Here is a 14,523-nt window from a genome sequence, read left to right as displayed (position 1 = left end):
TAGTCAATCCAGATCTGATCATTGATGGACAGGCTATTTGATCGCCACATGCACCCATAGCTTGAACTGTTGCCACAGAAGTCTGGTGCCATATTGGAGATGGCTATGTCTTCATCTTCCAAACAATTGGGTTGGGTTACAGACAAGTATATCATGAGGTGGAAATTGGGTTGGATAGTGTCATCCTGTCCATTACCATCTCATTTGAATGTCCCCACCCAAAAATAGGTGGTGTCACCGCTATCGAAATTGGGCAGGTGACATAACAGATCACGCCACACTTTCTGCTACTGCCTTCCTGTTAAAGTCCGAAATTGGGCAGAATGCATGGGAAATCTAGGTCCTGGTGTCCTTTGGCTCTTCAAAAAGGACAAACTAATATTTTGCAGAATTTAGGGTAATTTTGTGCTGTACAAAGTAGGAACTGAGCTGCACCTAATTTCTTTCATTTATGTCTCCTACAGCTGCTTCCTATAGCTGCCTTTCAATCTATCAATTTCAGCTGGATTAAAACCTCGGCCCAGAGCTGAAAGGCCAGTGCTGTGACCAACTGTGTTAACCAATCCCCTAAACTTTCTAGTGCATAAAGATGACTAAATAGGAATATGTGACCAACCCCAGAGCAATTGCAAGGCTATGGGAAAAGAATGGAGGAATGGGACTAACTGGATTGCTCTTACAAAGAGCCAGCACAGGCTCAATGGGCTGAATGGCCTCCTTCTGTGCTGTAACGATTCTATGATTCTATTCTATTATACCTTGTGGCATCAGGGTACTTCTCACTGATGCTCTACTGTTTCACTAACAGCAGATGTTGGTGTTGCACGATTAATAATCTATTTACTCAATATCTGTATCTCTAAAGAGAGGGAAAGAAAGAGAAAGAACCTGCATTTATATAGAGCTGTTGACGTCCCCAAGACGTCTCAAAGTTCTTTACTGCAATGAATTACATTTGAAAGGTAGTCACTGTTGTTTCGCAGGCAAACATAGCAGCCAAGTTGCACACAAGATCTCACAAACAGCAATGAGGTAAATGACCAATTAATCTGTCTTGGTGACATTCATTGAAGGATGAATGTTGGCCAAGATATCGGGAGAACTTCCCTGCTGTTCTTCAAAAAAAGGTGCAAGAGGATTTTTTTGTCCACCTGAACAGACATTCAGGGGCCTTGGTTTAATATCTCTTCCAAAAGCGGCAGGCCTAAGAATGCAGCACTCCCACAGTTCTGTACTGAATTATCAGCCTAGATTGGGTGCTTTAAATCGTAGAGTGGGGCATCAACTCATAGCTTCCTGACTCTAAGGTGAGAAATACATAGCAATACATAGAAGTTACAACACAAAGACAGCCCATTTTGCCCAACCAGTCTGTGTCAATGTTTACCCTCCACACAAGCAAATAGTTCGAATCATATTTACCAACACTGTTCCCACATCCCTTCAGCCTCTTTTCCTTCATGCATCTAGCCAATCTTGAATGTTGACATAGTTTCTGCTTCAACCACTAACCCTGCAAATGAATTCCAAAGTGTCACAACTCTCTGGGTAATGTAGTTTCTCCAGCTCTCTGTTCTAAGTGTGATGGAATACTCTCCATTTGCCTGGATGAGTGCAGCTCCAACAACACTCAAGTAACCCGACACCATCCAGGACAAAACAGCCCGCTTGATTGGCACCCCATTCACACCCTAAACATTCACTCCCTTCACCACCGGCGCACCGTGGCTGCAGTGGGTACCATCCACAAGATGCACTGCCGCAACTCGCCAAGGTTTCTTCCACAGCACCTCCCAAACCTGCGACCTCTACCATCTAGAAGGACATCAGCAGCAGAAGCATGGGAACACCACCATCTGCACGTTCCCCTCCAAGTCACACACCATCCCAACTTGGAAATATATCGCCGTTCCTTCATCATCGCTGGGTCAAAATCCTGGAACTCCCTACCTAACAGCACTGTGGGAGAACCTTCACCACACGGACTGCAGCGGTTCAAGAAGACGGCTCACCACCACTTTCTCAAGGGCAATTAGGGATGGGCAATAAATGCTGGCCTTGCCAGCGACGCCCACATCCCATGAATGAATAAAAGAAAAAAATTCTCTTACATTTGATCTTGTATCTATGGTCCCTCGTTTTTAACCCCTCAACTACTGGAAACAGTTTGCTTCCAGCTACCCTGTCCTATCCTTTTGTAATTTTAAACACTAAATGCTAATAACTGAGCCAAATTGATACCTCAGTGTAGGGAAAGCAAATCTGGAACAGTACTTCAAACTATATTGCGACAAGGAATGGAGGTTCAAACTGGTGAAAGGGAAATTTAGGACTGGTGTCAGGAAATTAACTAAATAGTCTGTGATTGTTCTTGCACAGATGGGATCAAGGAAATGCCACCTATTGAAGACAAATAGCCACGGTTGAGCAGTGGAGACCGATCGATATTCTGGAGATTTCCTTGATTACCTTTGGGGATCAGGGTTTATATGAAGCTTTCACTCAGGGAGATTAATTAAGGGGGCGATAGTCCATTATTACGTAGACTGTAGATGGCCTGCAGAGGCAGTGGGTTTCATAGGTCCAATGACTTTGTCAAGTAGAATAAAGTAGTGGACAGGGGAATGTCAATGAATGTTATTTATATGGACTTCCAGAAGGCATTTGATAAGGTCCCACATAAGAGACTGTTAGCTAAGATAGAAGCCCATGGAATCAAAGGAAAAGTACGGACTTGGTTAGGAGGTTGGCTGAGCGAAAGGCAACAAAGAGTAGGGATAATGGGAAGGTACTCACATTGGCAGGATGTGACGAGTGGAGTCCCGCAGGGATCTGTCTTGGGGCCTCAATTATTCACAATATTTATTAACGACTTAGATGAAGGCATAGAAAGTCTCATATCTAAGTTTGCTGATGACACAAAGATTGGTGGCATTGTAAGCAGTGGAGATGAAAACATAAAATTACAAAGGGATATTGATAGATTAGGTGAATGGGCAAAACTGTGGCAGATGGAATTCAATGTAGGCAAATGTGAAGTCATCCACTTTGGATCAAAATAGGATAGAACAGGGTACTTTCTAAATGGTAAAAAGTTAAAAACAGTGGATGTCCAAAGGGACTTAGGGGTTCAGGTACATAGATCATTGAAGTGTCATGAACAGGTGCAGAAAATAATCAAGAAGGCTAATGGAATGCTGGCCTTTATATCTAGAGGACTAGAGTACAAGGGGGCAGAAGTTATGCTGCAGCTATACAAAACCCTGGTTAGACCGCACCGGGAGTACTGTCAGCAGTTCTGGGCTCGGAAGGACATATTGGCCTTGGAGGGAGTGCAGCATAGGTTTACTAGAATGAAACCCGGACATCAAGGGTTAAGTTACGAGGAGAGATTACACAAATTGGGGTTGTATTCTCTAGAGTTTAGGTTAAGGGGTGATCTGATCGAAGTTTATAAGATATTAAGGGGAACAGATAGGGTGGATAGAGAGAAACTATTTCCACTGGTTGGGGATTCTAGGAGTAGGGGGCACAGTCTAAAAATTAAGCCAGACCTTTCAGGAGTGAGATTAGAAAACACTTCTTCACACAAAGGGTGGTAGAAGTTTGGAACTCTCTTCCACAAATGGCAATTGATGCTAGCTCAATTGCTAAATTTTTGGCAACCAAAGGTATTAAGGGATATGGGCCAAAGGCAGGTATATGGAGTTAGATCACAGATCAGCCATGATCTTATCAAATGGCGGAGCAGGCTCAAGGGGCTGAATGGCCAACTCCTGTTCCTATGTCATGTTCCATGATTTCTTTACATTATTAATGCTCTCACTGGCCCTAGATTAACAAATATCTTGCAAGAATGGGAGGAAAGCATCATGACCTGATATATAGAGTAGCATTAGTATCCTTGGAGTAATTACCAGAAACTGAGCAATCTACTTTTTCAATAGCAACAACTTAATTCCAGTGATAATCCTCAATTATAGAAAGACATTTCAGGGCAAAAACAATATTTCTTTTTATAGCTGTGAATTACTTGCCAAGTCAGAGAGAAAAGATTTGGGAGGGGGTGGGAAGACAAAGTCGAAGAGAAGAATATTGAAGAGGCTTTAGAAAGCAAGGATGAAGATGGTAAAATGCAGGGATTTAGAGAGAGCCCTTGAGGACAGGGGTCAGTACCTGGTGTAGGAGGGCTGGCTGGTGTACATAAGGATGCATGGCTGCAGAAGATCACCGAGGTAGGGTAGGAAAAGGAGGAACGTGAAAGTGAGGATGAGGATCTTGAAATTAATTTGCCAGAGCACAGGGCTCCGTTGGAGTTTGGAAAGAATGGGGATGATGTGAATGCAGGATTGTGCAGCTGTGGACATGAACTCCAGTATTACGAATGGTTGTAATTTAGGGGGTGGAGACACAGCATGATAGGAGACCACTGGAGAAATCAAGGTGATAAAGGCAAGGACTAGAGTTTCCAACAGCAGTGGGAGCAGTGTTGGAGAGGCAGACAGTGTTATTGTGGATGAGGGAGCTGAACTTGAAATTGAGCAGTATTCTGGGGTTCTGCACTAGAGATGGCAGTGAAGGTGAGAGGTGTGTAGGTGCTGTCTGGAGCTGAAGAGGAGCACTTCAGTTTTGTGACATTAAACTGGAGACAATTTTGATTCATTCAATTTTAACCTTACCTGCTCTTCTGAGCAGGCAACGAGGACACCCACCCGAAGCTACCAGGGACCTTCTTTAAATATCCAGATCGAGGTCCGATGACTCTTTCTCTCCAGGTGAAGATGGTGGGAAGAGGACCTGGGACCGGAAGAATCCATTTAAGGGATACTTTTGTTTACTTGCCTTGTGGGGCCAGGAGGAGCAGGTGATTGCGGACATGGGAGGAGAAACCAATGAATCTACTTGTTTAACAGATCAAAGCAGAACTTGGAGGCAGCAGTGCCATAGAAGTAAACTGCAGAGGAGAAATGTTGGAGGAGGATGGAGTTGCTGGTGTGAATGGCAGCTGAGAGGTTGGACAGGATAATGAGACACAACGAGTCCATGGTGAAAATCATACAGGATGTTTTTTTGTGACTTTGACTGGTGCAGTCTCGATGCTGTGGGAAGGTTGGAAGCCAGATTAAAGGGTCTTGAACAGGGAGAGGTGGGAGTGTTGGGAATATAGTTGCAAGACAACAATGCATTCTAAAACTTTGGAAAGAAAGGGAAGGTTGAAAGTAGGGCAGGAGGCTGAAGAGAATAGAGAATATTGTTTTTTTGTGAGGAGTGGGGTGATAACAGTAGTTCTGAGGAGATGGAAACAGTGCAGAAATTAGAAATGTCTATGATTCCGGCAAGCATGGAGCTGATGAAGAAAGGTTTGGTAGTCAGGAGCTGGGACTCCAGAGAACGGAGGGAGCAGGTGATACACTTTGTGGACAAGGTGAAGCTAATGAGAGGAGATTGAGGCAAAACATGCTAAGTATGGAATGATGAAGGATTGGTCAAGAGGATGGGGCCAAAGGGCAGGGAGGGAAGAGTTCAGAAGAGGCTGTGCAGATGGCCTTAATCTTGAACAAATAAGTCCATAGGTTCCTCACATAGAGTCCAAGAAGAGGATGACGGGTGGAAGGAGCTCAGAGGAGGTGGCAGATGCTGGAGAAGCACCTGGAACTGTTCTCCAGGGTGATCCCAGTAAGCAACTTTGGTTGTGGAAAGAGAGCAATGGTATAGGTATGCTGCTGAAGTCAGACCTGTTAGTGGACTGTTAAGCTGGTTACTTGCCATGAGTTTGAGTCTGCAAATTTAAGGCCGCAGAGGTGGTTTTTATACTGGGGAATGATGGGTGTGCTAGGCCATCCAGGCTCAATGGGGTTGAGACTATTGAAGCTGGAGGTGAGACAATTGTAGCGGATTGCTGGAGGCATTGATGTCATCGTGAGTGGCAGGCCAGAGGAGTGGGGTGGGGGGGAGAGGAAATAGGAATTTGACAGGAGTTGAGAGGTTGTCTTTTCCAGAGATGGGGAACTTGGAGTGGAAGGCTTTGGGGCAGAGGATTGAGTAGAAGAATGAAGAAGAAGAATTGGTCTGAGAGCCCTTTCAGTGATATATGCCTTGGAGATCTTGAGGCCACATGCGATGAAGAATGGGGTGGCTACATGCATGGGTGGGGGAGTCGAAATAGAGATTGAAAGGAATGAGTGGGGCAAGGAAGTCCGCAGAAAGTTAGAGAATGAGGAGTCACTTGGAGCACATACTGAGGTTAGATAGATGTAAAGAATCTTACAACACCAGGTTATAGTCCAACAATTTGTTGGACTATAACCTGGTGTTGTAAGATTCTTTACATTTGTCAACCCCAGTCCATCACCGGCATCTCCACATCGAGGTTAGATAGGAGGAAGGAGATAACGGTGAGGAAATTCCTAGGGGCTTTTGGGGGGGAGGAGTAGGATTTTCAACCAAAGAACCGAGGATGAGGTGTTCAAAAATGGAGAAGGAACTGGAGGAATGAGGGGGTAGACCAAGTGACATCTAGATACGAGTGCCATATCGCCAATGAGGCATTTTGAGTGGTGGGCCTGGTGAACTGTGCAGCCAGGCCTCGGGGAGACCTCTGTGAAAAAAAGAGTCTCCATCAATGAGCCAGGTTTCAGTCAGACCAGGATGTCATTGCAGTCCTTCAAGAGGAGATTGTGAATAGGAGGGCCTTATTCACGAAAGAAAACATTTTGCAGGAGAATGAGGAGGGGGAGAGTGTTGGTTTGTGAGAGAAAACTGGACACAAGCGAAGACTTTCTATGTATGATTGCCAACTTTGGCTGGAGGCATTCCTGGAGGTTCGAGCAAATGATGTTCTGACCACATGACACCTGACCATGTGATGCCTGGTCACATGACATCCGATCACGTGACATCTGCAAATATAATTGCATTTACCTTTTAAAGGTTGGGACCCCTGTAGTTGAGTGTCTTTGCTTGTGGTTACATGCCAGCAGCTGATGTGTGAGAAGTTCCAGGAATCAGGAGGCCGCCCATGAGCAGGCGAATAAGGGAAACCAAGGGCGGGAAAGAGGTGAAACCGAAGGTGGGGGAGCGATTGGCAGAGGGGAATCCAGAAGTAGGAGGAACTTTGATTCCACCAGTAACTAGTAGCAACTCACTGAAATTGCACCGATAACTAATAGTAATACTGGTAACATTTAGATTCCCCTCATAACCAACATTAATACAATAACTCACTAATAGTCTGTATGCAACTGGTAGTAATAGATGTAACTCTGCAACATCCTACCTGTAACTAGTAGTAATCCTATAACTCGCTGATATTAACCCTGTAATCCCAGCGGGTAGGCAATCCTACTTCTGAGGAGTCAAACAGTGTGAGACAAGAAGAGGGGAGGAGGTTTGTGAGATCTGGCCCAGTTAGGAAGGTAGATAGTGAAGCTGCTGGAAGAGGGGGATAAAGCATTTTGGATGTCTTCTGGAGTAGACCCAGAAGAGTGTGCTGCGATGGGCATGGTACCGGTTTTCCGGATTGAGGCAGAGGGAAGCTGTAAGCCAGTCCAGGAGGGGCAAGAGCAGGGGTGGCAGAGGAAAAGGATCTCAGAGGGGAATAGCAGCAGCTGGAAAGAAAGTGGATGTGGAAGCAAGTTATCAGGGAGAGTCAGTGGGCTCTGAGGGGCAGAGACGTAGGGGTGAGAGGCAGGAGCTGGGTAGTTGGAGGGGGAGGAGAGCAACATAGGAAGAGTAGCAAGCCATTCAGCCCCTTGAGGCTGCTCCACCATTCAATTAGATCATGCCTGATCGGCACTTTAACTGCATTTGGCCTTTGCTCCATATCCCTTGATAGCTTTGAGTGAAAAAGTGCTTCTTGATTTCGCTCCTTAATGGCCTAGCTCCAATTTTAAGATTATGACCCTTTGTTCTTGATTCCCCCACCAAATGAAAGAGGTTCTCTGTATCTACCCTATCAAATCCTTTCAACATTTTAAACACCTCGATCTGATCACCCCTCAATCTTGTCCTCATAATTTAACCCTCTAAGCCCCGGTATTATTCTGGTGAATCTGTGCTGTACGGTCTCCAAGGCATTATGTCCTTCCTGAGGAGCGGTGCCCAAAACTGAACGCAGTATTCCAGATGGGGTCTGACCAAGGCTCTGTACAACTGAGCCTTTGTGTTCAAGCCCCCTTCAGACTTGGCTCAGTGGGTAGCACTGTACACTCTGAGTTCGATGGACATGGGTTCAAATCCTATTCCAGAGACTTGAGCACATAATCCAGGCTGACACTCCAGTGCTGCATTGAGGGAGTGCTGCACTGTCGGAGGTGCCGTCTTTCGGATGAGACGATAAACTAAGGCCCTGTCTGCACTCTCAGGTCGATGTAAAAGATCCCACGGCACTATTTCAAAGAAGAGCATTGCTGTTTGTGGGATCTTGCTGTGCACAAATTGGCTGCTGTATTTCCTACATTACAACAGTGACTACACTTCAAGATTGCCTGTAAAGAGCTTTGGGATGTCCTGAGGTCGTGAAAGGTGCTATATAAATGCAAGTCTTTTTTTCTTTATTCCATTACCCTTTTTGATGTCTTCATGTACCTGTCTGCTAGCTTTTACTGATTTGTATGCTGGCACTCCCAAATCCTTTCGCTCCTTTACAGTTCCTAGTTTCTCATCATTTTGAAAATATTCCGACTTATCTTTCTTGGGTTCAAAGTGGGTGACCTCACACTTGCCCACATTAAACTCCATTTGTCATAGTTTTGCCCACTCCCTTAATCTCTCTATGCACCATTGCAACTTCCTGCTCCCATCTGCACCATTTACTGCCCCTCTTAACACCAGGAGAAGGTGGGTATGGAGGCAGAGAAGCTTCGGTTGGGTCAGTAACCATCAGGCACATGCAGTGAAGCAGGAGAAACAATGTTCAAATCCTAGAGAATGCCTGAGTAGAACTTCAGCAGCGTTCAGGGTGAAGATTGAATGCAGACCATTAGATGCATTCTTCAAAAATGGCAGGCAGAGTCTAGGGCCTGCCTGATGGAGGGGGAAGGGGTCTGTGAGCCTGTCTGGCAGTCGGAGGACCCTGGGGGAGGGAGATCTGCAGTCAGCATGGAGGATGGAGCGTTCTGCATTTGCCTGGAAGTTGGAAAGTCTGTTGACAGAGTCTGGACAGCAGAGCAAGAGCAAGAGTAGAAGCAGCAAATAGTCAGACAGCAGCAGCTCCTGATTGGTAAAAGTGCATGCGTGTGGACATCGGGTGCGAACAGAATTGGACACAGCGATACGCCCTCCACAGTCGAATAACTCACTGGTGTTTACTGTCAAGGCTTACACGTGATTAACTTGGACAAGGTATCAGAGGACAGCTGCGAGTGGAAATGGAGCTCAGAAAGGATAGTCGATGCCTTCAGGAGAGGAGAGAATGGGAAAAAAGAAAGAAATTAAAAATGAAAAGGAATCGATCGGGTTCTAAGAACAGATGGAGTGACTCTGCCGTGAGGGATCCAGACAGGCGATGAGTCCGTGCAACTACTTGACTGAAGAGCTGAGCTTTAATTCTCATTTTGAGATTCTCCGAGTCCCAGGAGGTCACAGAGGTCACTGGCTTAACTTTCTTCTCATTGGGGGGTGGGGGGGAACTCCCTTGCCAGGTTGAAGCAGGTCTACAGACAGAGGGGGTTCCTCCAAGATAAGTCTAAAACTTCCTTTTGTGGGCCAGGGGGGGCATTTGTGCATCGGTGGGCTCCTCAAGAAAAGTTACAGCCTCCTCTGTCCAGACTCCCGCTTCTTGAGAGGAACCAGGATTTTTCTTTCCATTAATGAAAGTTCTCTAGAATGTGTCTTCTCCCTCCGTGACACCAAACTGCACTTTTAGATTGTGCTTTACTTGGCGACCAAACACTCTCTTTGAGAAGCACTAAACATCTGGGCCTGAAGTAAGTTTTTCTCCTGGCGAAGTCATTAATACTCTGTAACTAAACTATTTTTGTTTTTTTCCCCCTTTTTGTTCTTCCTCTCCTGAAGCCATTGACAGATGCCTGATTGGAAGAGCACAACTGCCTGGTCTTTAGTGTGCTGACCCTGCATGTGTTTCTGGGCTCATTCTCAGTGACGTAATGTGGACAAGCTCCTGGAGTTGAAAAACCTGTGACTGGGAAGTGGCCCATTGATATTCAGGAAATCTGGTGCTGCTGCAGGATTTGAGGGCTTGCAGCGGCTTAAAGGCCTGAGGCAAATTAAAGCTTGAATTTCAAGACAGCAGACTTGTTTATTGAAAGAATGTCTGGACAGCGTTCAGCAGCCCAAAGAATGACCTGTTTCTCCAATGGGGCCATTGAAATTCTACATGGAGAGTCGGAGGAAGTGTCAACATCTGGAAAGGAGTGCTGAAAGAAGTTGAGTGACTTTACCAAGTCAGCTCGTGTTTTAAGCTAACACAGTGTACTAAGCATGTATAGCACTTACAGTACCCTCCCCTCGAGCTGTCTTAAAGTGACATTCAGTGCTTATCATGAATATCACAGCAGAGTACACGTGCCACCCCAGCATTCACCTGGAAGTATTCCTTCACTCACATCTTTATGTGCATTCAACTCAAAATAATCAAAATAGGGGCTTGTATTCAAAACTTGGGCGCGCACTGCAACCGGTTTTCTGAACGTTACTTTAAATGGTATGAAAATTGGAGCGCTAAGGTGCCAACCTTGGCTCAGTGGTAACACTGAGTCAGAAGGTTCTGGGTTTAAGCCCCTCGCCACCACTTGAGCACATAATATTGGCTGACACTTCAAAGCCATGAAACAGGCCCTGTTTTATAGTTCGTATTGATTCATTCAAATGCAAACGAGTGATTTTTTTTTAGTAAAATAACATTTTGGGATACAGTATATGAGTAATTTGAGACATGACGTGGTAAGTGTAACATGCTTGGGAGGAATGGGTGACTTTGGACCTATGGTTACCTAATCTCTCCATCATTGGGGTTTTCCTCACCTCATGTCTGGGTCTGTTGTGAACCATTTGATAGAGAATGATTGTTATGATTAGTCAACAACTCCATTATCGTTGTATCATGCGACTACCAGGATGGTAGAAAGTGAACTAGATGGACTTTGGTCTTTTTTCTTCCAGCAATTCCTATATTCCTATAAAAGATCCAATGGCACTATTTGGAGAACAGGGTAGTTCTCCTGGACACCTGGCCAACATTTATGGCTCAACCAACATCACCAAAAACATATTATCTGGTGATTTATTTACAGGATTTTGTTGTGTACAAAGTAGATGCTATGTTTGCCTAGCGAACAACAGGGGCTTAATTTCCTCAGCAGTTCCATAACTCCAGTGGGAGAATGGTGGAGATTTGGGGGTCAATTTTAACCTTAGCGGAAATTGGATTTGATGGGCAGTTAAAAACAAACAGGTTACTTTTTCGTAATTTGACTCTTTTGTGCCAGTTCTGATTTTACCCTATAGGGTTCTGCAGGTGGATGAGGCATCCACCTAAGCAGACAGGAACGTCATGAATTCATGCAAATCGAGGTCATGTTACATCCTAAACACCCACTTAGCACTCCAGCCATGACAATTTTCTATCCCAGCGTCTTCAATCATCCTAATATTTAACTGATGGAAATTGCAGCTCATCCAAGACTAGACAAGCAGTCTGACAACACAGAGGCAATGGAGGAATTGAGAGAGGTGGTGGAGAGGCCGTCATCATACATGTGGAAGCTTGACTCCATGTCTTCCAATGATGTCATCAAGGGCCAGCTCAACCGGCCCAACTACATAAACGCCTTGGCTCCTAGAGCAGGTCAGAGGCTGGGTATTCTGCGGCGAGTGTCTCACCTCCTCACTCCCCAAAGCCTTTCCACCATCTACAAGGCACAAGTCAGGAGTGTGATAGAATACTCTCTACTTTCCTAGATGGGTGCAGCTGCAACAACACTCAAGAAGCTCGACACCATCCAGGACAAAGCAGTCGGCTTGATTGGTATCCCATCAATCACCTTAAACACCCACCATGGCTGCAGTGTGTCGCCAACGCTTCTTTGGCAGTACCTCCCAAACCCATGACCTCCAGCGCCTGGAAGGACAAGGGCAATAGGTACATGAGAACACCATCACCTCCAAGTTCCCCTCCAAGTACACACCATCCCAAAATGGACATATATCTCCATTCCTTCATTGTCACTGGGTCAAAATTCTGGAACTCCTGACTTAACAGAGTTGTAGGAGACCTTCATCACAAGGACCATAGCGATTCAAGAAGACGTCCCACCATCACCTGCTCAAGGGGAACTAGGAATGGGCAATAAATGCCGGCCTTGCTAGTAACGCCCATATCCCGAGAATTAATATTAAAAAAAAAATGAGGAAAAGGAGATATGTGGAAGCGGGAGGAGAAGCCATGGCTGGAGGTACTCTGGGTACAATTGGATAAGAAAGAGTGCAACCAAGTGAGGAGAGTCCCACTGAGCTGGACAAAGGAGGAGAGGCACAGGAGAAGGATGTGTGATCGACCGGGTCAAAGGCTTTATAGCGATTGAAGAGTACAAGGGACGGTTAGTGCACCAGGCTCATAGTCACAGAGGATATCATTTGTGACTTTGATTATTACCATTTCAGTGCTGCGGCAGGGGCAGAAACCTGATTGGAGATATTCAAAGATGGAGTTGCGGGAAAGATAGGCACGGATTTGGGAGGTTTAACATGTTCAAGGACTTTGGAGAGGGAAGGAAGGTTGGGGATGGCGTAGTAGTTTGCAAGAGCAGTGAGGTCAAGGGTGGGTTTTTTGAGGAGGGTGATGATGGTCGTTCTCAAAGGCAGGGGGACAGTACCTGAGGCGAGGAAACCATTTACAATGTCAGCTTGCATGAGGGCCAGAAAGAGGAATTGGGTGTTCAGCAATTTAGCAGGAATAGGGTCAAGTGAGCAGGAGGTGGGTTTTGTGGACATGATGAGCTCAGAGAGGGCATGAGGGGAGATAGGAGAGAAACTAATGAAAGATTCAGGTTCAGGGCTAACGCAGAGCAAGGGGAAAGGGCTGGGAGCCGCAGGGGTAGCTGAATAGATTGGCATTATCTTAGTGACAACAGCCATATCACAGTGTTCATGAGGGAAATAACAACTGTGCTTTGGACGTCTATTCTTGGGGGCTCTGCTGCAACTACCCATGGAGTCGCAACTGGATTTGTGGTAGCCCACAGGCTTCCCAATCCCTCCTGCATTACTGAACAGGTCTCTGAGCAACATTTCTGTAGATTATGTGACATTCCATGAAGTGAGCTCTGATCATTCTAAAGGACTGCACAAAGTGAATGTTCATTAATGAGGCAGCCCTCTTACGGTAAGAATCCGTGGACCATACAGCAGGGTAATGGCCTGAACCTCTGTTCAGGTTCTTCCAATGCCTTTGCAATCACCTCCACTTGCTCCTTCTTATTTGTGCCTTCCCCGCCCCTGACCTTCTCTTCTGACTCTCCAGAGGTGGTTTTATCTGGGCTGGTGCGTCGGTGCTCAGAAGTGTGTGACAGTTGCGTGTGAGATGACCCACGCGTGTGAGATGACCCAGCTTCCTGCTTATCTATGGTGACAGCCACCTCACTTTGGGAGGCTCCTACATAAAGAGAAAAGGAACAATGCCAATACACTGAGCGCCATGCTGATGCTGGACAGGTATGTCTGCGTCTTATTGAGTGAGTTTGATGGAGATCAAAAAGAAGAATCAAAGAGGAAATTTGGCTTGTTGGGCTGTCGCCAAGCTTCCAGCTCTCCCTGGAATTGTTGTGATTCCTGTGATTTGCAGGGTTATCTCCTCATGCCAGTTCAGAACTTGGAGGTTGGCGGGGCCAACATCAGTCCATTTTGTCCCTCTGCGCTTGTGTGCAGCTTCTCCTTTGAAAACAGACTAAAGATGTGCTTTCAGCGTTTTGAAGAGCAGAGTGGCACTCCAGAATCCAGCCTGCCTCACACCTTTGTAAATGGATGACTCAATAGCATGCAGCAACTTTTAGGTGGCATTTTGACTTGGTGCCACAACATGCAACAGTTATGTGTGACATTAGAAGTATTTTGACAGCCACCAAGTTCGATCTGAAGCACTATTGGATGTGGAAGTGCAGCTGTGAAAGGTTATGTGAGTGCTTCGCATGCTCACTGGCTGATGTTGCACCATATTGAGGGCATAGTGCCATGGCATGCATGCTTCAGGCATAGACTTCATTTGAGGGGTCAAATATTGAAGCCTTACCTCGACACTCTTCCTCAGCATCTTTCCCTCATCCGCTGCCACAACCCATGGATTTTGGAGACAGTATTCATTCAATCAGTCACCGCCTGTCATGCTCCTTGCGCACTGTGGTGCAGGGAATGCTCCTCAACCCTAAACATGCCACCTGCTAACAAGACGACGCAACCATCATTATTGACCGTAGTAGTTCTGCCCACATGCCTTTCACAACTCCAAAGCTGCTCTTCAGTGCTGCTAAAGCAGCCAGCTATGTTGAAATGAACCACACATTAAGAGGC

This window comes from Heptranchias perlo, chromosome 40 (assembly GCF_035084215.1).
Source record: "Heptranchias perlo isolate sHepPer1 chromosome 40, sHepPer1.hap1, whole genome shotgun sequence".
Lineage (NCBI taxonomy): Eukaryota > Metazoa > Chordata > Chondrichthyes > Hexanchiformes > Hexanchidae > Heptranchias > Heptranchias perlo.
The sequence above is the reverse complement of the archived record's forward strand: the minus strand, read 5'-3'. Positions refer to the sequence as shown.